The sequence below is a fragment of the Uranotaenia lowii genome, chromosome 1 (genome assembly GCF_029784155.1).
Source record: "Uranotaenia lowii strain MFRU-FL chromosome 1, ASM2978415v1, whole genome shotgun sequence".
NCBI lineage: Eukaryota > Metazoa > Arthropoda > Insecta > Diptera > Culicidae > Uranotaenia > Uranotaenia lowii.
In genome coordinates this window covers 180,489,032-180,516,105 of record NC_073691.1, presented here as the reverse complement: position 1 = coordinate 180,516,105, position 27,074 = coordinate 180,489,032, and the positions used below count along the sequence as shown (strand labels likewise).

At 38.0% G+C, this 27,074-nt stretch overlaps 1 protein-coding gene and 9 non-coding genes across 14 annotated transcripts in view; 4 read left to right on the top strand and 6 right to left on the bottom strand.

Annotated features, from left to right (window-relative positions):
* LOC129738847 (polypyrimidine tract-binding protein 2) overlaps positions 1-27,074 on the top strand; it is a 595,573-nt gene that overhangs the window by 75,787 nt on the left and 492,712 nt on the right. The gene's annotated exons all lie outside the window — the stretch shown is intronic.
* Trnad-guc (transfer RNA aspartic acid (anticodon GUC)) lies at positions 2,706-2,777 on the top strand. The gene has a single exon. It is a non-coding gene; the product is annotated as a tRNA-Asp (tRNA).
* Positions 2,887-2,958, bottom strand: Trnag-ucc (transfer RNA glycine (anticodon UCC)). Its single transcript has one exon. It is a non-coding gene; the product is annotated as a tRNA-Gly (tRNA).
* Trnag-ucc (transfer RNA glycine (anticodon UCC)) lies at positions 6,894-6,965 on the bottom strand. Its single transcript has one exon. It is a non-coding gene; the product is annotated as a tRNA-Gly (tRNA).
* Trnak-uuu (transfer RNA lysine (anticodon UUU)) lies at positions 8,091-8,163 on the top strand. The gene has a single exon. It is a non-coding gene; the product is annotated as a tRNA-Lys (tRNA).
* Positions 8,269-8,422, bottom strand: Trnal-caa (transfer RNA leucine (anticodon CAA)). Its single transcript has 2 exons — positions 8,385-8,422; positions 8,269-8,313 (listed from the first exon to the last, which is right to left on the bottom strand). It is a non-coding gene; the product is annotated as a tRNA-Leu (tRNA).
* Trnai-aau (transfer RNA isoleucine (anticodon AAU)) lies at positions 16,964-17,037 on the bottom strand. The gene has a single exon. It is a non-coding gene; the product is annotated as a tRNA-Ile (tRNA).
* Positions 18,515-18,586, top strand: Trnaw-cca (transfer RNA tryptophan (anticodon CCA)). The gene has a single exon. It is a non-coding gene; the product is annotated as a tRNA-Trp (tRNA).
* On the bottom strand, positions 19,472-19,545 carry Trnai-aau (transfer RNA isoleucine (anticodon AAU)). Its single transcript has one exon. It is a non-coding gene; the product is annotated as a tRNA-Ile (tRNA).
* On the bottom strand, positions 26,892-26,965 carry Trnai-aau (transfer RNA isoleucine (anticodon AAU)). The gene has a single exon. It is a non-coding gene; the product is annotated as a tRNA-Ile (tRNA).

Here is a 27,074-nt window from a genome sequence, read left to right as displayed (position 1 = left end):
AAACACACAAAAACTGCATTGTAATCTTATCGTCCAACGTTGCCCGCTTCTGTTCCCTCCTGTCACATCTGACAACTGGCATTCATATTCTAATCTATCTTCCATCAGAAAATGAAGAAAGCACAACTCTTCGACCAAACACTCTCCTCCACCCAAGAAAAACCGAGAGGAGGAGATGATGATGATGCCCGACTGAGGTATTGTTTGCCAATCCCCAAGGTCCGCCACCATCTTGGGTCCGCGCGTTTGGCACGGTCGCCATGTTTAAAGGCGGTTCTGGTCGGAACCGAACGGAATCTAATTTTTTTTAATTTTCCTGAAAGCTTGCACCAGCTCCAGGTCTAATCAACCGGGCCGGCAGGAGGTGCCGATAGCTTTTTGGCTTTGAAGGAAGAACAAAGATCCATTCGGGTGCGGGTACGCCGGTGTGAGTGTGTTTGTGTGTGTTTACTTTATGCGTACGTCAAGCATTCTTCAACGGACTTGCAGAAATTTTCTACTCTAAAAGGATTTGGGTGGAGCAAGAAAAAATAACAGGATCATATTCAAGTTTCCATCAGTCTTTCTTCTGATTCCGGTGAAGTGAAGGGGGGTTTGTCGATAGAAGTTGGAACACTCGGGAGCAAATTTGTACTGCTTGTAGAGTGCAAAACATTTTGACGTTCTCCTTGGACGGATCCTCGATTTTCGTGATTCTGATGCAGTAAACTGTGCGTTCTTGGAAGTTTCATGACTAGGTAATGGATATGGAATTCTGTCGGAATGGACAGTTTTCTAGCATTGCAAGCTTTTTGTTGCCATTTTTCCTTTTAAATTCAAGCAGGTTAGGGTTTTTCACCGGTGTGCTTCCTATTGGATTATATGGTATTCTAGGAAATAAACAGTCGTCGTGAAATAAAAGAGTTGGATAAAATTCAAATGTCATAAGCTCTAAGCTTATTTCAAATAATTTGTCGGACTGGAATTCATCCAAGAATCGAACCGAAAATCGAAATGATAGTCGAACTGCAATCGGACCGAAAAATGACTTCAAATCGGACCAATAATCGACTGAGTCGATTTGGGGTCATTTTTGAATTTCTCAAACCCTGGGGTCTTAGAAGCTTTGTTTCGGTTACAAACTCATCCATGATTTTTGCAGAACTTTTAAGTAACGTTCACATGAGTAAATTTCATTTTTGTTTAATTTGGGAAAATTGAATATTTTGTACTGAAAAATCAACATCATTTCTGTTTCTCCCGTGGAACCGAGCCGGCTATTGGTTTTTGAGGCAATTTATAAATTCTTTAAAGGAAATTTTCCGCTGAACAACTTTTTCCAAGACCGTAACTTCGTATATTATTGGACTTAAAAGTGATCAGCTGTTTAACCGGAATGTCTTTTAGAATTGAAAAACAATAAATTCAATTGACATCACTGCTGGTGCCTCGCGAAGTATTGTATGAAAAGTAGTCATGCAATACCTTGCTAAGCACCCAGCAGTGATGTCAATTGAATTTATTGTTTTTCAATACTAAAAGACATGACCCAATTCAACACCTTGTAACTTTTTTGTCTAATAAGATACGAAGTTACGATCTTGGACAAAGTTGTTCAACGAACAATTTTCTTTAGAGAATTTATAAATTGGCTCAAAAACCATTCTCGGTTCCACAGAAGAAACAAAATTATATTTATTTTTCAGTACAAAATATTCAATTTTCCCATACAAACAAAAAAGTTCAAATTTACTCACGTAAACGTTACATAAAAATTCTGCAAAAAATCATGGATGAGTTCGGATTCAAAACAAAGCCATTTAGACCACAGGGTTTGAGAAATTCAAAAGTGACCCCAAATCGATTCAGTATATTCCACAGTTCAGTATTTCGTACCAATTTAACTGTTCTCGCCTAGTTCCAAACTGTTTTTAAACTGCAAAACAAATTGAAATAGACACACTTATAGTTTTTTCAACACAGCAGCAACAAAAAACAAGCGAAATCATCTTTTAATTAACTTTCATGCCCAACCCTACCTAAGTCGTAACTTACTAGGAGGCGTGAACGGGTGAAAAATGCAACAAAAAAAAGCTCCACCGAGCGATTTTTAATTCCGGAACCTGTAAGAATAGTGTAAGGAGTGGATTTTTTTTATTGACTCCTAGCAGCCTGATACTTCTCGACAAAGTAAGTCCTATCAGGAAAAATGCAGAATTCGAATGCAGCAGCAGCAAAAAAGGACGACCGCTTCCAATCTTTTCTGCGAAAATGGCAAAAGTACGGATAAAGGAAAAAAGCGCACACACCTTGGTCATATTGTGTTTTTTTTTTCTCTTTATTTATTCAGTTTTCAGCCAGCAGACACTTTTCTATTCCTGTGCCGGCTCTAGGTTTTACGCCCTCGAGCTGAGTTTTTGTTGTCTCTAGAGTGGTCCTCGAATAGTTTTTAATTTCGTCTTAAAATTAAGCACTCAGCGAAAACTTTTCTGCTTGTCGTTGTTCAAATTAAATGTGAGTAAGGGGCGATAAAATGAACAGAAATCGGCCTCAATCCGACGATAATTTATTAATTTGAATAAACCACGGTGCTGTTTTCTTACTGGGTTTGGCTTTAGGGAAGAATGACCCTGGCAGTTAAACTCCCTTGGAAAAAAATTCTTACTGGGGCGTTCATCCTAAAGCCAACAGACTGGTAGCAATCTTGGCCAAACAGATTCAACAATTCCTCGATAGTATAGTGGTCAGTATCCCCGCCTGTCACGCGGGAGACCGGGGTTCAATTCCCCGTCGGGGAGAAATGTGTGATTTTTTTAAAGAAAAATTAAGTAATATACACTGATTAAGAACTGATTTCAAAATATTTTTTGTGACGCCACTTCAGTTCACAACATAAAAAAAAGATCCTGCGTCGGCCGGGAATCGAACCCGGATCAACTGCTTGGAAGGCAACTATGCTGACCATTACACCACCGACGCCCTTGAAGGAGGGTGTAAAGGGTATAAAAATAGTTCAAAAATGACTGCAAACATAATTTTGTTCAATGTTTGCTTAATTCTTTTTGCTATAAATTTAAATTCTTTATCTACTAAAAGATCAGGCAAAAACAAATTGAAATTTTCCGCCAAAACCATTTTTGTTAATCAATCTTAAGTGTAATCATCCAATCAATTTATAACATTCCATATCACTAAGCCACTATACCAAACAGATTATTCATGAACCATTTACTGTATTGTATTGACCATAACCTTTATCTTTTGAACGTATTTTCTGTAAAAACCTGGAAGGATTGGATTAGATTCATCTTTGTTTAATGTTATGTAGATTAAAAATATGAAGTAGAAAAGCTTTTCGATTATATATATTTCTTGGAGGATGTTGAAGGAATCGTCTTCTTAAAGGATGTTGGAGGAACCGCCTTCTCAGCCTTTCTGGAGGATTCTGGGGGAACCAACTGTTTGTCCATTCTGAGGATGCTTTCACTTCAAGATTAGTCAAACGAATGAGCCCAATCGAGCTGGGTATGCTCATCTTATAGCGTCAAATATCCGAGCGTCAGAGAAATGGTGGAGCTAAATCAATGAGTTATTTTTCTTTGGATAACAGTAATAAAAGAGAGGATTTTTCGTTCAGAAACAGGGTTGCCAATATTTGTTTTTCAAAAATCAGGGAACTGGTGATATAAAAATCAGGCTACGTGTCAAAGTAACGGAAATTTCTCTCCAAGTGATGACCTTTTTTTGATCGTCGTTCTCATTTTCACTTTCTCACGTCAGCAATGGTACCTAATTCAGTTTCTTACAACTCATTTTTCATCACATTCGCAAAAATCTGGCGAAATCAGTCATATTTTAAAATCAGGGAAATTCAATGGCTTATCAAGTTGTCAGTCTGAACTTCGAAAAATCAGGCAAATTCTGAAAAATCAGGCACATGGCATCCCTGTTCAGAACCTTTTCCACATTGAATGCATATGGATATTTTTTATTGAAAAACTTATATTTAACTTCCTGATCTATATTCCCTACAACATACACTATCCTAAAGTTTCAGAGTTAAATTTTCAAGTAAGAAACAAATTCAAAGTAACAAGGGCTTCATACTTGCTGGTTTTCATGACATCTCTAAAATGGTTTTCACCTACACGGACATCAATGTTTAAGTGCCTTCCATGATGGACAGATCAAAGATTTCAATAAGGCTAAGACAAAACCGGTACTCAATGGTACTCCAGTAGTCATAAGCAAATGAAAATTCAAAGGGACAATCTTTAAAGAAAATTTCTACGAACAAAATGCAAAAGAAGCAGGCGAAAATTATAATAGGTAAGCAATGAATTTCGCGTCAAATGAAATAGGTTGAAATTCGATCGAGAATGGAAAGAAAACAAACTAATGGAAAATTCCTATGAAAAACGATAAAATGATAAAATGCTGCAAGAGAAAATTAAATCTCGTTGGACGGAGTTGAAAGAACGGATGAATCTGAAATTGCAGAGAAGTTTTATGCCCTCTTCATTGACAGGCATTCTTGAGCGAATAATTTCGCGCGTAGGGTTGCGTTCAATGCCATAAATAGGGGTTTTAACTCTAAGCGTGTAACAGTCCAGTCAGCTGATTTCACCGATTGCACATATACATGAGCATTAACTACGGAACAGATAAATTTTTTTTCCGTGTAACAGATGGTTGATCATTTTTACGACTTTCTGCTTGTTAGTGTTAGTCATCCAAACAGGCCCGATAAATAATAGTTTTCCCAACAGCCATTTTGCTACCATTACTGCAGTTAGCTGAATGGTGCCACATCGAATTTTGGTGAGTTTTTTTTGCAAAATTAATGCCAATTTTAAACATAAATCTGTTTTTTCTTGTTACAGGATCAAGAAGGATGGAGAAGTCTTCGTATGGAAAAGTCCTCGTATGGATCTCAGTGAAACTTCAGGTTTCTTTGAAAATGTTTAGCAACCTACCGCCAAGAATCGAAGACAATGTGAATATAAAAACATTCAAGAAACTGACAATACAATACATAAAACAGACTGTTTGAAAAGGATCAAACGAAGGTGATGGAAATCTGACGAAAAGACAGATATAATATTGTGCCGTGATGGACATACGAGCAAGGAAGACGAAAGAGTCGTACAGAAAAAAGAAATTTAATGTAAAATATCATCATTCAAAGGATAAAATAAGGAGTGTATCGAAAATTAACTATAAACATATTTGGGCCTTCTTCTTACTGACGCGTGAACGCGCACAACTAACTGTGCTCACCTGTATGTAGCATTTTGATCTTTTAAGAGTGAACCAGCGCTTTGTTTACGTTTGAAACATTCGTTTCTCCCAAATTGTCGCGAATTAAAAAGAAGTTAAAATTCGTGTGTTGGACACATGGATGCGAAAGAACGGCATCTCGATGAATGAAGTGGGGAAACGTTTCGGCATTCATCCGGCGAGCGTAAAATCCATCATCCATAAGTTCAGGGAACACTATACGTTCGATGATTTGCCAGGAAGAGGCAGAAAACCAGGACCATCTGACCCAAATCTGAACCGTAAGGTAATCAACCTCATCAACCGGAATCGACCGATGGCCATACGGGATTTGTCGAAAAAAGCTGGGACATCGATCGGAATGGTACGGCGGATCAAGAAGCGGAACAACCTGAAGACATACAAGAAGCAGAAAGTGTCCAAACAAACTGCTGAACAAAAATCACGAGCCCAACCAGAGCCCGGAAGCATTATCGTCGGCTTTTGCAGAAGCCAGATGCGTGCATTCTCATGGACGATGAAACTTATGTGAAAGAGGATTCCAGGGACCAGTGTTCCGAATATCACTCGTTTTCAATGAATGTTTCTGATTGCACTTCGCACCTGAACGTACAACGGTCGGGTTTCGTTATTGATTGCTACTGGACCTACCCGATCATCGATCGTTCAATTCATCGCTAAAATACAGATCACCTCGTACGATGCTTGCTGTCAAAACAGTGCAGCACCATCATCAAATTGGAATCTCACCAATGCGCAATGCATATGGCGAATCTTGTTGGTCTTCGATCAGGAGTGAATGGATCAGGCAGTGAGTGAGTGATACATGAAGCCGATCATTATCGTATTTTGTTTGATTTGATATTTAGCAAATTAATAAATTTATTTGTTGTTATAACGTTTTTTAACATCAGTATGATCAAAATCAAATTGAAGTTGTGTTTGTGAGGGAAAGATGTTCACTTTCGCCCTGTTTTTCAAATTTTACAAGTTCTCTTATTAAACTGTCGTCCGTCACGTTAAAACTACTGAGAATTTATGGTGTCCCGCACAACTGTTTGATTTTTCTCGTCCTGCAAAAAATAATATTGAATTTCATATAATTTAGGCAGATACTGAGTGAGCTACATACAGAATGGATCAGTTTGTATCTCACTCATCTCCGATATGCGATGTTTGCTAAACCGATGATTCTGAATGATGCGACTCGGTTTGCATAGCTGATAGGAGCGCTGATCGAGATTGCATACCAGCCAGGCGAAGCAGTTGCGAGAGGCGCTATCCCATTATACAATCTGAATGTTTCCAACAGGAAACGCATCCTGAGTGTTTGTTTTGATTGATTTTCGGAAGACTGCCAGGGACCACAATTCTACACGGCAGCTATTGGGTAGGATGTGAGTGACCACGAGAAGTCGATTGAGGTGGAAAATATTGGCCAGAAAGTGCTTGTGTGACAGGTAATCTGCTCCTCCGGATTGAAGTCGGCGAGTTTCTTTACAAAAGGAACAATAAATGCCGATATCTACCAAAAGGAGTGTTTGCAGAAAAGGTTACTGCCACTATATAAGAAACATACGACTCCACCATTGTTCTGGCCGGATTTGACGTCGTAAAAGTCAGCTAAAAAATCCTGCGTCGGCCGGGAATCGAACCCGGATCAACTGCTTGGAAGGCAACTATGCTGACCATTACACCACCGACGCTGAGTTATTAATAACTATTCCGGGAATCGTTCCGGTGTCCTTTTCCAGTTGATTTCCAGTCGTTTTTCCAGCTCCGTCTCATGTTCCTAATTGCGGCGCTTGCTATCAGATATCAATTTGTTTTCGTTCAATTACCATTTTTTCCGACATGAGACTGAAAGATTGAACTTGTTTGGTGTGGTCCTTAGTTTGCATCGTAGCGGGGCGGGAGCACAAGAAAAAAACAACACATGAAAGGATGAAAGGAAAGTTGAACGATTTGTTTTGACAGCAGGGTAAATTGAATTAGAAATCCACGCTTTTCCGTTTTTTTTCTCATGCGGTGGCAGGGTTTTCTGCTGGTGTGCTTTTGGCAAATGATGAAACAGATTTGGTTGGTTGTTGTTCAATATTGGAGGTAGCCAGATTCGAAAGCGATACAAAAAGGTGAAATAAAATCACCTGACGTCAGTTTCAGTATAGAACCACAAATTTCTACTCGTTCTTAGCCAAATATTTGAACCAATTTGTTAACGTTTCAGCGAAACGTAGATCTAATAATTCTACTATAACGTTTAACGTAATGTTTATGATTGTACTTTTGCCCTTACTGCTAGACGATGCTTATTCACTAGTCAATCCAAGTTTGAAATTTGAAAATAGGATAAACCAGATAAGTCTATTTAATGATTGTTCTAAATTCATTAAAAATATTTTTGGACTAGGGTTAAGGAAGATAATTCGAATCATCATACAAACATAAATAAAAAAATCCAATATGAACTGAATAGAGTTTTCAATCTAAATCTTTTACGACACAACGGAAGAATAAAAATGAGCTTCTAATTTCATCCTTACCTACAACGAACAAAAAAACGCCGATCTCCGCCCTTTCGGGTTTCAAGTTTTCCTTTCGTGCTAACCTTCCTTGTGGCGAATAAGCACGTCGTGAAGATGCTTTTACCTATATTCTTCAATCAAGAACCTACCTAGCAGTTGTTGAGATGACGGCACCCTACAAACTTGTTGAACTGAGTCTTGAATCGATGGAAAGCAAAGCAAGAGAAAAAATAAACGACACTCTCGTTCGTTCTTTCTACCGGGGCTCGGTTGAAATATAACATCGGTCTCCCCACCTCTCGTCAAGCCCGGGTAGCTCAGTCGGTAGAGCGTTGGACTTTTAATCCAACGGTCTAGGGTTCAAGTCCCTATTCGGGCGGGGGATTTTTTTTTGCAAAAAATTCTAAAAAAACCCTCTTTAAAATTTAAAAAATCAGCACGCATGTGCTCCTGGTGTCTCTGAAATTTCGGGCAAAAAGATTCATGTCAGAAGTGGGATTCGAACCCACGCCCTCAGAGAGGACCAGAACGCTCTTCTATATCGATTCACCGAGTATGCGCTGGGACTTGAACCTCCCAACCTCGGCAAGATTCGGAAATCTTGAGTCTGGCGCCTTAGACCGCTCGGCCATCCTGACAACGATGATCGGTGGCCGCTCGGAGCCGATCCAGCTCCGTTTCCTTTTTTTGCCCAGGGTTTAGTCACTTTCGGTTTCGCTTCGGCATATTTGTTATCTCTTCGGTTTATTTATGAGATTAGTATTAAGCCATGATAACGTCTTAAATTTCATCAAAACTGGTTACAGAAAGGCAGTTTTTTATACCTTTTTTATTTTCTAACGAATTTAATATTTGAAGTTATATTTATAATATAAGAGTGATAATATCAAAAAAGATGTCAAAAAAAGTTAACAGATATAAATTATCAGAAAGCAGTTGCTTGATTTTGTTGTTGCTTTAAAAAATTGCACCGATATGCCAGTTGTGTAGTGGTAAACATAGCCTAGATTTTAACTAATTAATTAACTTCCTCATCCAATCACTGCACCGCACTGGTTGGGACTAAACGATGAAGGAAGTGGGTATTTGGACATCGTTTGTCATAGGAGGCAAGTCTCATTCTAAGGTAATGGATTTTCTATTTAAGCGATTTTTTCTCTAATAATTCGGAATTTTACCGTTATATTTGATCCCAAATTTATATTCTTACTTACGAAAAAAAAAGAAAACTTATTTTTATTCCAAAATTGAAACTCTCACCCTGGAAATTATTCATTGGCGCTAGTCATCATAGTTGGCTTTCTGATTTTCCGGGACCTGTTGTCAAATTTGCGGCTGCTTGTTTTTGTTGTCAAACATGACATCGATCGAGCCACAACAAGCACAGGTACAGGGGCATTTGGCCCGGCATAAAATCGGGAGCGGGCTTGGGGTACTCGAAAATAATGCCCACCTCCTAGTTGTCGGCCGGACAAGAAAATTGCAGACATGACCGAAATCGTTCCAGCAGCAAAATTTGATTGTTGACACTGGCCATCGATGCAATTTTATAGCGGCATCCCGCAATGTGTCGTTGTTGGCCGCTTGTTGACAATTATGAAGAGTTCTCGTGTTTAAAATGTAGAAAAAGTGGCTTGTTTTCGGTCGTAGGACGAAAAAAAAAAGAATCCCAATTTTTGCTAATTTAGGTAAAAGGGGAGATTTCCTATACAAAATTAATGTGAAAGATGACACAAACCGAATAATTTTTAAGGGACTTCTGACAAATGTCCCTTGACGAAACGAGATTTTTTATATAAAAAAAAGAAAACATTTCCGCTTTTAAAAGGGAGGTTTGGACGTCTCCTATGCAAAACTTTCGTATGATGTGACACAATTCTAACAATTTTTACGGAATTTTCATCAAATTTGGAACGTCTACAAATTTTGACACCACGAGGGCTACCATAGAAAATCAATGTCAATTTTAAAACTCGATTTAATACTCTTAACAGTGGATTGTAGCCTTTCTTACAGTCTGTTAATTATATGTGAGATTTTGATTAAAGAATTTCTAACGCAGTTAATCCAAAAAAAAAATCCAATTAAAAGCTCAAAATTGTTTATAAGATAAAAGAATTTGAAAATAATCATAATTTTCATAAAAATAACTTAATTTTATCTTATTTATGATTTTTGAATAACTGGAATCTGGAATATGATCCCGTTTCTATGAAATGTTTTGAAACAAGTATAATCTCTGTTATGGCCATGAAAAGCCATTGGACTGTAGGGCGGCGCTTGGAAAAACAACCACTAATGGGACTCACTCCCCCTGTGAGAGCGAGCCTCTTCTAGACAACCCTTGGTGGTTGTCTCACCAGTGGAGGCAGGTCCTCGGACTGGCTGCCTAGAGGCCAAGGCCGATCGATACTGACGCCACAGTGATCGCAATTAAACTCTTCTTAGGAAGGCTCTGAAAAGAGCCGATAGGATCGGAAGCAACGAGGAGGAAGCACAGAGGAACTAAACTAATTTACTGCAGGAACATTCTGGATTTATTTTCTCTTTCTCGAACTATTTCACTTATTCGCTTCTTCTTATTATCCACGTTGTTCCTCTTCGGGTGGCCTCGGAGAAGGCCACTGTTGGCTAGCTCGCCTACTCTTCCTTCGATTTTAGTCGCTCCGATGGACCGATGTTGCCGCAATGGTGGTTAAAAACAGACTTATGATGCAACGCGCGGGAGCGCGCGTTTTTATACTTTCGTCCCGTCGGCAGCTGCTCGCTGATTGGCTGGCGCTCCTCTCGCGTTCATCTCCTCTCGCTCTCTTCTCACTGAGAAGTTCTCAGTCCGCTTGTCGGACTGAACGAACATACTCCACACCGGAAAGTGAGAAGTTCTCCCGGTTGGTGGTTGTCGTCGAACTTTCTGGAACCTTTGCATCAGCAGTGTTTGGCGACACATCGCTTGTCAGTGGCTCGCTTTCTGAAATGCGAACCCGAGCTGCTGAACCTGGCATGAAGTCCCGTTTGGTGGTTGTCGTCGAACTTTTTGGAACCTTTGACGAACTTTCTGGAACGTTCAAGTCAACAATGTTCGGCGACACACTGCTTGTAAATGGCTCACTTGCTGAAATGTGAACCCGGGCTGCTAAACCTGGCACGCTTGTCGGACTGAACAATCTCAATGAACTCTTTGGAGTTACAGCTTATGGTAACTTAAAAATGAGAATTAAGAATACAATTTAAAAAAAGGCTTCCCAACCATGTGTTTAAAATAATTTAACGTTTGCCCGGATATATTGAAAACATTATTGGGTAAAATTAATTAATTGAACAATTCATTTCTAAAATTTTGGTAATTTTGAAAATTATGTCAATAATTTCAATTTTGTCTTTTTGGAATTGTTGCAAATATCAATATAGTTTAGTTTTCAATTTTGTTATTTTTGCCAATTTAATTGAAAACTTGAAAAATTGAAAACTTGAAACAAAACAACAACAGTTGACAAAATTAGCAAAACAGGTAAAAATTCGTAAAATTTAGGCACATAATTTACAAATTAGATAAAAAATAACAAAATTAACATTAATGATTAAAATAACCAAAAAGACAAAATTAACATCAATGACGAAATTGACTAAAATTACGATATTGACAAGATTGATCAATATTTAAAAATTGATAAACAAAATTCACCAAATTGATAAAATTGACAAAATGTCAACATAATTGACACAGATGACAAGAGTGAACTTTGTCGTTATTGTCATTTTTGTCAAAAATGAAAATATTAAATTTTGGCATTTTTTGTAATTTTTGTCACTTTTGACATTTTGACATTTTTTAAATTCATATCATCTTTGTCATTTTTGTCTTTTTATTTAAATTTTTGACAGTTTGTTTTTAAATCAATTTTGTAATATTCGTCAAATTGACCCATTTTTTCAATTTTGTATCTTTTGTAAAATTTGTTAATTTTTTTCAATGTTTTAAATTTTTGGAAATTTGTAAATTTTATCATTTTTGTCAATTTGTCCATTTTGTCAATTTTGTGACTTTTGAAGGTTTGGTAAATTTTTTCATTTTTTTTTTTCTATTGTCAATTTAGTCAATTTCTTCAATTAAGTCATTTTTGTTGATTTGGTCACTTAGGAGAATTTAGTAAATTTAGTCAACTTTGTTGATTTTACTAATTTAGAAAATTTGGTATTTTTTGACATATTTGCACTTCTGAAATGTTGTCTACTCTTATATGAGAACTGTTTCGTAATTTTCTGTAAAAAATTATGTTTTTCCATCGGTATGTCTTGCATGCACCTTCTCATAGCAAAATTTTGCCCAACAATTATTGAAAAATAACATGACGAGCTAAATCCCTTTTAATTATATGCTTGTTCTCTAAAGCTTCCCAAATGCTCTAAACTCTACTATGAAGGACATATGGTGGCGCTACTGTTTGGTTATAATCTCCCATCGGCTTCAGCAAGTAACAATTCGGATTGACTCCCATCCCGTCATCGTCTATGCTCGATACTTACACCAACAACAACCAAACAATCGTATAGCACAGATTTTTCGATACGCAACGTTATGTGTGAAGAGAGGAAGAGAGAAGGGAACGAAAAAACTAGCCAGAGCTTAAAGCTCGAGACAAATGAGTAGCTGTCTGATTGCATTCAATTTGCTTCCACGAACGAAATTCTCCCTTGTCGTTCGTGCTTAGGAAAAAGCTTCCTGAGCACTAGCGGCATGTGAGAACATGGTTTGCATGCATCGTCCGCGTCCCCGTGTAGTTTTCCCTTTCTCAGAGCAATCTGTGCTTACGATTTTAGTAGTGGGCGAAGGCTATCAAAGTATACGATGTGAGAATCAATTCACCCTGATTACATTTAACTGCGAGTAGGGATGAATGACAGCATGCTGTTAAATTCCCGGAACAAAAATTTAACTGCGGGGTTGTATTCGTTGATGCAATCCCATTTATTTTAGTATAAAACGAGGCTTCAGACCCAATTTATGAATCCGGTTTGGCTGAAAGCATTTTATGAAATTTCCTATGAGAAAAAAGTTTTCAAACTATTTTGCTTTTTTTCTTTTTTTATAGATTGAAGAGGGAAAAAAATCATTTTTTAAGATAAAAAGGCATTGCTGAAATGTTTCACAAGATCCGTATCAACAAGCGTGAGAGACAAGCGCAGGGGTGGCTCTGGAGGCCGGATGAAAGCAGTAAACCTGAAACCTTCGTTATGGAAGTCGCTTCGTTCAGTTCAGTGTATTCGCCAGCGTCAGCTCACAGTACGTAAAAAAACAGGAACGCCCAGGAATTCAAACACACAAGCCCTCGCGAGGTTGAAGGAATTGTAGAAGGCCATTATGTTGACGACTACGCTGAAAGTTTCAGCACCGTAGCAGAGGCAACAAAGATAGCGACAGAAATCAAATCGATACACGCAGCAGGTGGTTTCAATATAAGGGACTGAAGGAGATCAAACAGTAAGACGGTTGTGAAGGTCGTTGGTGGAAACATTTCTTCCAAACCCAAATCTCTGAAGCTGGAGACAACTTTGACTGTTGACTGTTGTTGTGCTTGGGATGCACTGGCTGCCGCATGACGATGTCTTGGGCTATTGTACCGGTACTATGTCGTCTCATGACGTTTTTCGACCCCCGAGGATTGCTCGCAGCATTTGTGTTGCACGGAAAGGTCTTACTCCAAGACATTTGGCGCGCTAATATGGTACGATACCGTAGGAGGCGAAGAGCACGAGGAATGGCTACGCTGGATCGAAAGTTTCCCGCTTATCGACAGTTTGCAGATTCCACGATGTTATTTCAACAGTGTGAACTACGAAGATCTTCAACTCCACATTTTCGTGAATGCTAGCGAGAACGCCTGCGCTGCTGTGGGATACTTCCGTGTTTCAACGATAACCGGGGAGTACACGTGTGCACTGGTTGCAGCTAAAACGAAGGTCGCCTCTTTGCAACATTGGTCCATCTCGCGCCTGGAACTTCAAGCGGCTGTAATGGGAACCCGTCTAAGGAAATTTATCGAAGAAGGGCATACATTCGAAATCAAGCGATGTGTTCTTTGGTCCGACTCTTGCACTGTGCTGGCCTGGATCCGGTCCGACCACACTTAATTTGCAGTCTGCAGAGTGGAGGAAATCTTTTCAAACACCAGCATCAAAGAGTGGCGATGGGTTCATCAAAACAGAACGTCGCCGTACTCGCCACCAAGGGCCGCCTTTGACTGCAGAAAACGCCTGGTTTCGTGGTCCAGATTTCCCTCAAGAAGACGAGGACGAATGGCGGCAACCGAGGAAGCCGACTAACACCGAGGTGGAGTTGAAGTCGTTACGCCAAATTTCCAATCCACATTCTGGGTTTGTTGCTCCAATGGCGATCGTCGACCCCGGTAGGTTCAGCAAGTGAGAGCGAATACTGCGAACGGTGGCATATGTACATCGCTACGTAAATCTTCGAGTTATCATGGACTTCGTCGAAGCCGAAGGTAGCTATCTGAGAGAATTACTGCTGAAAACACATTGTTCTGGATATCGCAGCAGCAATCGTATCCGGTGGAGACATCTATACTTCGACAAAGTTTTCACCAGAACTCGGACCGACAGGATCGTCTTCCAAAGCATAGCGAACTACACCACATTTCGCCATATCTCGACGAAAACTTCATCCCCAGAGTGCAGCAAAAAAAAAACGTCGCAATGACAGTGAGGTACCCTTCCATTCTTTCTCCGACTCACAGAATTACTGAGCTGATTATCGACTTCTATCATCGAAAGTTCCTGCCTGCCAACTTTGAAACTGTGGTGAACGATCTTCGCCAGACCTTCCACATTTCGAAGATTAGGGCAACGGTAAAGAAAATAATCCACCAGTGTCAACATTTCAAGGTTTACAGGTGCAAACCACAGGTACCTTGGATGGATGGATGGCTACCATCGTTCGAACGTCCATTCAGCTGCGTCGGCTTGGACCTGTTTGGTCCAATCCTGGTCAAGAGAGATAGAAGTTCGGTTAAACAGTCGAACTAATCCACAGCCTCACAACAGAATCCTGCGTGATGAGCATTCGGCGCTTTATTGTTCGACGAGGGGCACCACTGGAAATCCATTCGGATAACGGAACCAACTTCGGTGGAGCCGGCAACATTCTACAACAACAAATCAGCCAGTTTCAGTCTAAAGAGACGAACCAGCCCGAGGCTGAAAGTCTCTATAATAAAGAAAAAAAAACCAGTTTCAGGATGCAATCTTCACCAACACTCACACCAAATGGGTTTTCATACCTCCAGGAACGCCCCGCATGGGTGGGAACAACGGTCATGGAGAAAAGCGGAAACTCGACAACGAAGGCCTTAGTACGTTTGTAGAAGCTAAAAGAGTCGTCAACTCTCGTCTATCGACGTTCTAACAATTGGATAGCGAAGGAGCTGAATCACTGACGCCTAACCACTTTTTGCTGGGCAGTTCGAACGGCGTAAAGCATCCGAGCAAACAATTTGTGGATGGAGTTGTAGCCCTGAAGAGCATCTGGAAACAGAATGGACATGTTCTGACGTCGTTAGGTCCGGGAGAATCTACCCACTTTGACCCGTCGCACGAAGTGGTTCAACGAAGTTCAGGAGATCGGCGTTGGGAATTTGGTTGTGATTGTGAACGAAGCTAAGAAAAATTGGTGGATGCGAGGTAGGGTTCTGGCAGTATTCCCCGGGATAGACGGGAGAGTTCGCCTTGCAGTCGTGCAAACAAACAAAGGGTTGTCAACAACGATGCCACATTTTGATCGGTATTATCAGTGTATCTTATTCTCACCCATAAAAGTCTCAATATAACAGAAAGAGATACACTGATAATACCGATCAAAATGTGGCATCAGTGGTTGTCAAGGCAATCGGTCAGCAGGTTGGCAGTGTTGGATGTTGAGCTTACGGGTGACACGCATCCAAAGGCAGTAATCGGCCAGCTTTACAAGGGAGAGGATGCTGACATCGACAACACTGGAAGAGTAGCTTTCAACGTGCCGCTGTGAAATACAGTTCAGTGGCGGATCAACTGACGATTCTTTTCAACTGTCGGGCGATTTTATGGTCTTGCTCTCTCTTCCATGATGAATCTAGTATGGTGGTCTCACATGTCAAATCGCACGTCCAGCCATATTGAAAAAAGTTTTGACAGCTGGCTGAAGTGTTTACGAAAAAGGGGGTCCAGGGATGCCAGGTGTTTGAGATACAAAATCAAAGAAAAAAAAGTCTATGTATGTCTGTGACAGTCGTAGACCAAAGATCAAAAGATTTAAAATCAAATTGGGTGTTAGTTTATTTTCTTAATTATAATACACTCAGCACTTTTCGGATGCTCCGAACAAGCTGTGATTAACCGTGATAATAATGAGGATCTTTTAAGAGTGCAGATTCATCATGCTCTCTTCTTCACATCAGTCAAACGGACCGGATGAAAATTTGTTTTCCTGAAACACGAGTGGCTCAAATTTGAAGTTGATTATAACAGTAAAAAATTGTGTTAAAAGAATTTAAAAAATAATTTAACGCTTGGCACTGTTTGTAGTACGGCAAAGTTTGCTCAGGATTTAGGTACAAATGTGTTACTAAAACTAAACACCTAGCAGAAACAGTACAACGCACGCAGAGTGAAAGGTCCAGATCGTTTATTGTGCCTCGACATACCACCACTTCAAGAAAAAGTATCCTGGTCTACGGCACTTCACACTGGAACAGTCTTCCACTTCAATCCAGAACGGCGGAATCTATGGCCGTTTTCAAGAAAATGCTACGTCAGTGATTCGACTTTAAAAATGAAATTTCAAGAAACCGAATGTTATTTTGTTATCTCACTTAACGTTTACTATCCTTGACCTTGTACAACAGTTATATGTAACTTTGAGGCTACCGTAATTTCGAATAATAAACTTAAACTTAAACTTAAACACAATTGTAAGCTAACCTAACCTTACTTAGTTACAGCTACACAAACTACAAACTAGTTAAAACATGGATAAAATATAATTAATTAAGAGAACCATCCGATAGTTTGCTCCATAGACACGGAACAAGTTCCGTCCACAACACTGTTTGATTTACATACATCTAATGATACCGGAAAGGTCATCAAAATAATTTGCAATGGTCCCAAGTTAATCCAAAAAACTATTCTGGCTCCAGAGAGGATCGAACTCACGACCTTCGCGTTATTAGCACGACGCTCTAACCAACTGAGCTATGGAGCCAGTTGATATGCAGTGTATCTAGTTGCCCATTTGATCCCGAAAGTCTTACAAACAGGGCTGGCCTCGTCGAAAAAAGTTGACCGATCCTACCAGGCAAACATACCACAGGCAGTCGGAGTATCACGAATAACAATGAAAACATAATTGCAACCACCCCTCGTCGAACGTCAACTTCACCGAGGGGTTTCTGTGTTTCTCCTCATTCGTCAACCATGCCGATGATGACGCTTGTTCCATCACTGTTTTGATGTAGGTAAACCGGTCAAGGTAAACGGGCTGGCCTAAAACCTGCCAGTGTGCCTTCCTTCCTTCCTACTTGAAGCCGCCTCTGGTTGACAGAGGCCGTAAAAGAAGGAGAAAAAAAACGAACGGACCATTATTTAATTTATTGATGTAGGTACTACCCCCGACGGCATGTTTTCAATTGATGAGGAATTCAGCAGGACCGGTTGGTTGAGGGTTGAGGCCAATGTTGTTAAACGACTGCGGACGTCATCTGAAATCGTCTGCTGAGAAGTTTTTTTCTTCCGTTTGGTTCTGATAATCTGGCTGCTCTTCTATATCGACATAACAACTTGAAACTGGCAGGTAGTGCAAACAAAAGCTTCGTTCAACCGTTGGTAAAAATTGGTTTCAACTGGTTTCGGTCAATTGACAGATGTTCAGCGAGCAAATGTTTTGGTCGAAACAAGTCGGGTCGTTGTTCAATGGAGCAAGTAGAAACTAGTCGAAACCAATCCAGCTCGGCAGCAGGATTCGTTTCGACCTGGTAGAAATCGGTCGAAGTCAATCGGAAAGAGACAGATGATCAACTGTCAATCCATTTCTACTTGTTTCGACTAGTTTCAACCAAAGTCCATTGAACAGACTAAAAATTTCTTACATACACATGTATGTCTACTTCACGTAGACGTTTTGGGTGTATTCGGAAGCGTCTAATAATAAGTAGCCGGCGCATGTGCGATGAGATCGATTCTATTTTCGAATTACCGTACAAGTTACAATGTCGGAACAGCTCGAAAACCGAATAATTCCATTTACATATTTTAAATTTATAAGAGTTGTACATGTATAACGGCTAAGAATAAAAAACAAACATCTAATAACAAACTTTGTTATGAGCTTTTTTCCAAAGTAAGGACCATAATTAATAACAATCACCATCATAAATAACCAGCCTCAAAGAAAAGGAAGAGAGAAAAAATAATCTCAATCAGGGCTATTATAAAACTCGCCATACACAACACCGACAACACCACGCGCGTTGCTGTTTGCGATTTGTTGTTCTCGTGTGGTTGCCGGGCCGGTCCAAAGTGGGGTGCAGAACGACCGACAACAAACAGAACGAGGGAAATAAAACTAAACAAGCAGCCGGGCAAACGAACGAGCGAGCGACCGATCTATCGTGTGAAACCACAAATCTAAAAATAAAACATTGGAGCTCAATAGCGTAGTTAGAGCCTCGGCCAAAGCAACTGACTCCGTGGCGCAACGGTAGCGCGTCTGACTCCAGATCAGAAGGTTGCGTGTTCAAATCACGTCGGGGTCAATCGAAGAACTTTTTTGTTGACAGCTGTCAAAAACAACACAAAGGTCTAACTATAAAAAAAATTGAGTGAGGGGATAATTCATTACAAACTCTTCCTGTCAACTGTGGATTTCGATGTCAATGGTTGTCATTTACGACTGTCGTCAAGCTGTTTTCGTTAAAAATTTTCCACGGTTTGTCAAACAATTCAAAAGAAAAACAAACAAGCGGCCATCCAAAAAAATGGATGCCATTTGTAAACACACATAAAGTGCATCAGATAAAAACCATCGGTCCGAAATTAATACTTTTAGAAGAAGAAGCAAAAAACGACAGGGAGAAAGATAATTGAAATAAACGATAGAATTCTACATAACACAGCATTGAAGCAGGACCCGATTGGAATGGCATCAGGGAGCAAAAAGATTGGCACAGTTTATGAATAAATGGCAACGAAATTGATTCAGCTTCACATCACATCCATGACAGGCTATTGACGTTATCATCAACATCATAAACAACTATGAACATGGACTAGCGTCGAGTCCATGAGGCTGCAGTAGCGCGAAAAATTTTCGGACCATTCTCTTGAGTTCTGGTTTTGCCAGTTATTCTACTGGGTTGGAATTCATGGCAACGTTCTCCCGGCCTTTGGTCATTTTTCATTTCCCAGTAATGAAATTTCCCAAATGGAATTCTGAATGAATCGAGGAATAAAAGGGAAATTCAAAATTGATGGAAATTTGTGATCTTTGATTAATCTGCCATACCTTTCAAATAAGTTAGTTAGTTGTGCTCTGAAAGTCGGAAATAAAATTGGAATAACATCAATGCATATTTTTTTTAGTATCACTGATATGTTCAAATATATAGAATCATAACCGGGATCATCAAAAAGAGAAATTTTGGCTCCAGAGAGGATCGAACTCACGACCTTCGCGTTATTAGCACGACGCTCTAACCAACTGAGCTATGGAGCCAGATAAAAGTCATGAAAATGCTTAAAATTTTGAATTTTTCCACCAAGAAAACAGCTACAAATGATAACGATAAAAGTAAACTGCATCAGAGACTCAAACACATGATAAAAATGGAAAATTTCAAACCAAATTCAAAATGAGATTTGAAAAACTGATTTGAAATCAGAATTAAGAATCACATCTCATCATCAGAATTCAAAATTGAAAAATTCATCATCCGAATTTAGAGAGGGAACTCAGAATTTTAATTGAGTGATTCGGAGAGTATTTAAATTCCGAACCCACCAGAGAGAATTTATAGTAAAAATTCACTCTGATTCCGAAATTCAAATAGGTGTAAGAACTCAACTCAGAATGCAGCACTCAAAATCAGAACTCAGTTTCAGAACTCGAAATTCGAATCATAACTCAGGTTAAGAACTCTGAATCGGAGAGCACTATCAGAGTTCAGAGTTCATGCTTATGCTTATGCTTATGCTTATGCTTATGATACGTACACAGCCAGATCTTGTCAGCATCCCGGTGAGTAGTAAAAGTACATTTACTACTCATCTTAACTTGGCCGGGCCCACTGTGCAGTATTGGACGCAGAGACAACTGGAACAAAGGGAGGAAGAAACGTGGACAACAGTACCATACGTTTCCATGACTATTAGTGAGGTTTTAACGTTGGGAGCACATATGCTAAATTTCTGTGCTCCTTGATGGCGGTCCGTGTGACTTCGTCCTTCTGTGGGTGGAAATGATGTTTTTCTGTACCGAAATCCAAAACCCCATAGTATAGTTAATAATTTTAGAAATTTCCTTATTTTCATTACTTAAAAATTTACAGTATTGCTTTAACTTCAATGTTAATAATTTAGAGTTTCGGATTTCGATGCACAATCATTTCTGGTCTTTGACCTTGGATATAGCGCCTTTGCTCGCTCTTGAAAAGAAACATTGAAAGAACAAAAAATATAATTAGTGTAAGCATCCCCCCCTCCCCTTAAAAAAAATATTTCAAAAGTATTCATGGTATTAAAGTAGAATATTATTTTTTATGATAGCTTTTCTATGATTTATTCATATTTATTTATTTGAGTGGAAGATAAAGATGTTGACTTCGATTTTTCGTTGTATGGTGTTGTATGTTTCTTTTCTAATAACCTGTAAAAAGTCGAAAATACCGAAAAAAAAAACAGAAATTCTACAGTTTTTTTCGGTATTTCTATACGGAGCATCGCTATTTAGAAAAGTACAATCTCATAATAAAATTGTTCATTATTTCACTCTTTCCGAACATTTAGGGCTTAGATGATTTATCAACTGCATTTCTTTTTTCTGAGCCGAGAAGGCATTCATATTCAAAGCTCTATCCTTCTGACTAGGATACCAATCTGTTTGAATGGTACAGTATGAAAAAATTTACACAGCTTCAATCCCACAATGAAGAAGGTCAAACTTAAAACTCCAATGAATTATTGAGATTTTCTATTCGCGCTAGAGTTTTCACACAAAAATTTCGTCAATCTCAAATTTCGCTCTACGATTTCGCTTTTTTCTCTCACCGTCATATTTGTACGCCTCTTGAATACGTTCCTAGGCAATCATGGTAACCAGTGGCAAAACAAACAGTTATCAGGTTTCATAACAAACTGCTAAGGAGAAGTCAGAAAATTTTACGAAGAAAAATTGCTGAAATTATTCATATTTAAGCTTAAATTGCTAAGTAGGTATCGTTAAATTTAATTATGAAACAACTATTTAGTAACACACTTGCGTTCCAGGAAAGCTGTTAGTGAAAAAACGGCGAAACTTTATCCTCGCATGATTTTGGGTACCACGCAATGTTACCTGACTACCGGTGTTAGAGTCTTCTTGATGGGCCTTCTGGCATATGGTTCCGTAGATCTCTTCGAGTATACACATCTATACAGATCAACATTGATTTCCAAAAGAGCTCGCGGATTGTGTTGACCGGAGTCGGAAGTGAAAGTTATGAATAGGTTGAATAAAAAAAGGGCATTTAAAACCCCAGATTTTGAATATTTATTTAAATGTTTTGAAAAACTTTACTTATACTGTTTGGTTTTATGAATACGGCGTTAGAAAATTGAAATTTTATGAATTTACTTCCGTTTATTCGTAAAACTGACTCTAACATCATCAAATATTGCGTTTGAAATACGGGGCTTTTATGATAGTTTGGAATTCTTATTTGGTAGTCAGCATACCCGATGGAATGCAGTTTGATATCGTGGCCAGAATAACATGGAGCAAATTTTGTGACAATGCAAATTTGTCATCAAACATATGTAAACAAATAGTTCAAGAAAATAGAAAACAAGGTGAGTAAAGAATTGTATACAAATTTTTGACAGGCGAAAAATGTGCAAGCGAATCTAGTTATTCGAGAAAATTACAATAAATTAAATAGAAAGAATATACTTAGCTTTCCAGCCGTTTCCGTAACCTTTTCACGACAAATCTAAGAAAATTTGATCGAAGCAATCCTTTTCCATTTCTGCGCATTCTTCTAGCTTCCAGATTTTACAGCCACTGTTATCCATTCTCAACTATTTCCCTTCCCCTCTCACTTCCACAACATTGCCACTGTAGTTCGAACTGCTGGTTTTTTTTCCTAATTTGAAATATCACGCACCTTCACCAACCGAAATACTTCAATTTCACTTTTTACAATTCACCAATATCCAATTTCATAGCACTTTGCCAACCGATTTCGGACGCGCCCGTTCAACGGTTCAGCAGAACAAGGGTGTTGGGAAAAAAATCGACCACTCTCCTGGGAGCTCACGATCAGTCCTACTTGATACGAATTGTAACTTCAACTTTTAAAGACATCTACAAACCAGGGATTCAGAAGTTTTACAACACACAGCACATGCCAAAGCACATAATTCTTTTGGCAAAAGAATCCTCAGGAAATACGACAGGACTTTTAATCTCTGATTTACTATATACGGTTGCACAAATCCGCGGGTTATCCGTTATCTGTTTACTTTTTCAAAACTTTCCGAAAGTTTCACTTTTAAATTTGAAAATTGACAAAATTTTTACGAACGAAGAAAAAACGCGTGCGCTGCCATCGAGGCAACGCCTACTCCTCGCACTATCAGAGTTCAGAGTTCAGCATCAAAATTCACAGAACCCATTCAGAGTCAGCTTTAGAAGTCTAAAGTTGAAAACAGAATTCAGATTAAGGTCGAGGACAAAGTGAGTGCGAAGCGGATTCTCAATTCGCACGAAAAACCGCTTCTCATTAAATCACGTTGAAAAAAACATCGACCGGCCACAGTGCAACCGAATTAATCGCGCGAATTCATCCAGAGTTCATCCAGACATACACTGAAAATATTCTAAGATAATTTCTCAAAAAATGTTTTTCAAAATTTTGTTTATTAAATTATCATCGCCGTTTCTTTGATGGTTATGAAAAATGAGCGATTTTTAGCGCGTATTTTTGCAAATAACGCGATGTCAGCCTTTTTCAATGGAAACAAATTGGAAGCGACAATAAACGACCGGTGGCATGGAACTCCACAATATGTCTATAGGGTGAAGAGGTTGAATGGATAGAAGTTGAAATTCTTTGTCCGACGCCATCTCGAAATCCAATATGGCGACTTCCGTTCAACTTTAAGATGCTAGAAGTGACTGAACTGCACATGAAATCCCCAAAATATGTGAATTGGGTGAAAGGGCTCAATAAGTAGAAGTCACCATCTTGAAATCCAATATGGTGGCTTCCACTTAACTTCAAAAAGCTGTAAATAACTGAAAATCGCTTGAACTTCCTACAGTATGAGTATTGAGTGAAAGGGTTTAAAAAGCACATGAGAATGACAAAAATTTAACAAGAAAATTTAAAAAATCTAGAAAAAAGGACCGAATAAAAATGTAGAAAAATATAAACAATGTTACAAACATAAGTCAAAATAATGACTGAAATATAACAAAGCGATGATTAAAATATGAGAAAACTAAGGCAAAAATTTGACAATCAAATGATAAAAATCCTAAAGAACTGAACAAAATATGGCAAATGAAAAAGCGTCAAATGACAGAACCTTGAATAAAAAAGACAAATTTAGTAAGAAATTATACTGAAAATATGACAATTATTACAAAATAATGACAAAAATATGAAGAAAAATTGTCAAAAATTACTAAACAAATGTGATAATAAATAAAACAAAATTTGGACAGAAATGCAAAAACCAGACAAATCTAAAATAAGAAAAATATTTTACAAAAAATAACAAATACGACATAATAATAACAAAAAAATTACAATAAATTAAATTTTTTTTCAATAAAACTATGAAAAAACTTAAACAAAGTTTGTAAAAAAATATGGCAAAAGTTTGACATTGAAGTGACAAATGTGCTAGAATATGACAAAGTTTTGACAAAACTGTGCCAAAATAATGACAAAAATTTGATAAAATTATTAGGAGTATGGGATAAAAATAAAACAAAATTCTGGCAAAAAAAAAGTCTTTTGACAACTTTTGACAAATACGACAGTAAAATGACAAATATTTAACAAAAATATGACAATACACTGGATTCTTTTTTTAAACGATCTTATTTTACACGGTTTTATTTTAAACGACTTTTTTTAAACGATTTTCTCGAAATAAGACGATTTTAGAACATGTCAAAAACAGGTTATAGACATTCCCGTTTTTTCCAAACCACTCTTGGGTGGTAAATTGATTCGAACGTTGCTTCCTGACGGAAACATGGGCCGGAATAGCCACTTAGAGACTCCGCGGATGTTCCGGAACAACCGCGGCTCAAAACTCAAAACAAATCAATCCAAAACAAATCTTTGAGCTTCCCGATTTCACTCAAATCACCTTGGAATGGTCTACCTGGTTGGAAATGATCGATTTACAGTCCAAGTTGGCCGCTTTCCCCGAAATGAGCGATGAAATTTGCCTGGTTGTTTTGAACTTTTTTTACACGATTTCTTTTTTTGCGCGTACACAACAATCGTTTAAAAAAAGAATCCAGTGTAATGAAAAATATTTTACAAAAATATGAAAAATGTAATAAAAATACTACGAAATATTGATAAAATTACAAAATTAAGTCAATCTATGGGCTTGTTATATATATAGCTCAGTTGTCAAGTCAGTTGCCTCCTGAGATGAATCTTCGATTAGTTCAAATCTGCAGGAGTAATTATCGATCACAGTTGTACCGGATAAGTTTTTCAGTAATTTTCCGGTAAATGCATCATTGATATAAGTCGTGTATGACATAAACATGTTAAAGCGACTATACACAAAACAAAAAAAAGACAAAACTTTGAAATTTTTTTGAAAATCAAATAAAAATATCTGACAGAACTTTTACAAAAATACAACAAATGATAAAATGACAAAATTATGACAAAAATTTACAATAAAATGACAAAAATTTGACAGAACTATAAGTAAGTTTTGTCAATTTTTTGCCATAATATTTTTTGTGCTCAGTTGTTTTGTCATATTTTTTATCATATTTTTGTAATAGTTTTATCATATTTAGTTTGTTATGTAAATTTTTTTATCACATTTGTATTATTTTTGTAGTTTTGTCTGTTATTGAATTTCCAAATTTTGTTACATTGTCATTTTTTTTAGTTATTGTTATTGTCATTTTTTTAAAACAAATTTTTCATATTTTTCATAATATTGTCAAATTTTTGTTTTTTTGTTTTCGATTTCTGTCATCATTTTAATTTTTTTTCAGTTTTTTTTTATTTTCTTGTAAAATTTCTCCCATCCGTCAATTTTTTTTTTGATTTTTTAATATTTTGGTAATGGGTTTGTCATTTTATTGTCAGATCTATCAAATTTTACAGTTGAGTGGAAGCCGCCATATTGGATTTCAAGAGTCTGTACCATATAGCGTCAGACAGGGAAATTCGACTTCTACTAACTGAGTACTTTGTCCCTATACCCAAATCGTGGATGTTTAATGCTATTTTTAGTCATTTAAAGCATTTTGAAGTTAGACTAAAGCCGCCCCATCTTGGATTTAAAAATGGCGTCAAAAATCTATTTTTCCGAAGTCCTGGCACCGTGTATTCATTTCCTTTAGATTCCTCTTCATAACCCCCGCGGTCTTAGTTGTTTCTTCTATCCTGAAATTCGATCTTTTTTAAGCGGTTTTCCGGAATTAAGGAGGTTTTTTACGCGATTTTCCGGAGTTAAATCGGATTGTTATTTGTACGAAAAGATTTACTCACGTGTGATAAAATTTTGCAAAACATCGAAGGTTTTTTTTCAGTGTTGAATCGCTTCGCAATTCGCGTCACTGTGCCCGGCCTTCAAAAGCGATCTTGCGTTATTCATCCGGTGAATGAACAGTCTGCTTCGCGCTCACTGTGTTTGTACCCTAAGATTAGACATGTAAATTCCCAATCAGAAATGAGAATCAGATTTTAGAATAGGATATCATCATTTGGAACTCAGAATTAGATCTTGGAACTAGAACTCGTATACGGAATTGGAAATCAGAATTCAAAGTAAAAACTCATCATTTCTTGGAACTCAAAGTAAGATATCACAGTGAAATTTCAGAATGAGCACTCTTAACACGTTCGTTGCAATGGGATCCATAAACGGGTGACGGCTCTCTTACTCAAGATAACCGCTCAGTTTCGCCACACGTTGGAAATCTGGAGCTTTCTAGCTTTACTTTCACGCTCTGAGAGTTTTTTAGGCGACGAACATGTTTTAATCGGAAATTAAAATCAAAACACAGGATCAGCAGCACCCACAATCAGGATTGAGAGTGAGAATGTGAGAAGTGAGCACTCACTCATCAGAACCCCAATTTAAAATTCAAAATCAGAAATTCAGACTACAAAATAGAGTATTTCCTGAGACAGATTGTGGAAGGGTAGCTTTTTGTTTTTGTTTTGAAAAATGTAAACACCAACTGGTCGCCATTTTGATCTTCGACGATAACTGCACGATAACGAGCACTGTTCATTGCTTTTTTTTTAAAAAAACTTATTTAATTAAAATCATTAACATACATACCTTCACGCCTTAACTTGTTATGAATTTACAATTAATTAAATAAAAAAATTATTTTCTCCTCACCGGCGCACTTCCAAAACCACTACAATTGCATTGCCAATTTTATTTCGTTAGTATCGAAATCATTGGTCATTGAACATGCGTAATGTTGTTGTTATGTTTACCCTACCACGATATGCCGAGAAAATGTAAACACGAGAAATCCGCTGTTCGTTCAACGAATGGGAATATGCTTTATATAATAACCTTTTTTGTTTCATTATATTAATTCGATCCTAACAACGTCTTCAAAAAGAGAAATTCTGGCTCCAGAGAGGATCGAACTCACGACCTTCGCGTTATTAGCACGACGCTCTAACCAACTGAGCTATGGAGCCACATGTTTTAAGGGCAAATGTAAATAAATCACAATGCGATTTCGAAATTTAAAATAAAACGTTTGCTATGGCATTAGAATTCCCGCTTACAGCAATTTTTCTGGGTCCC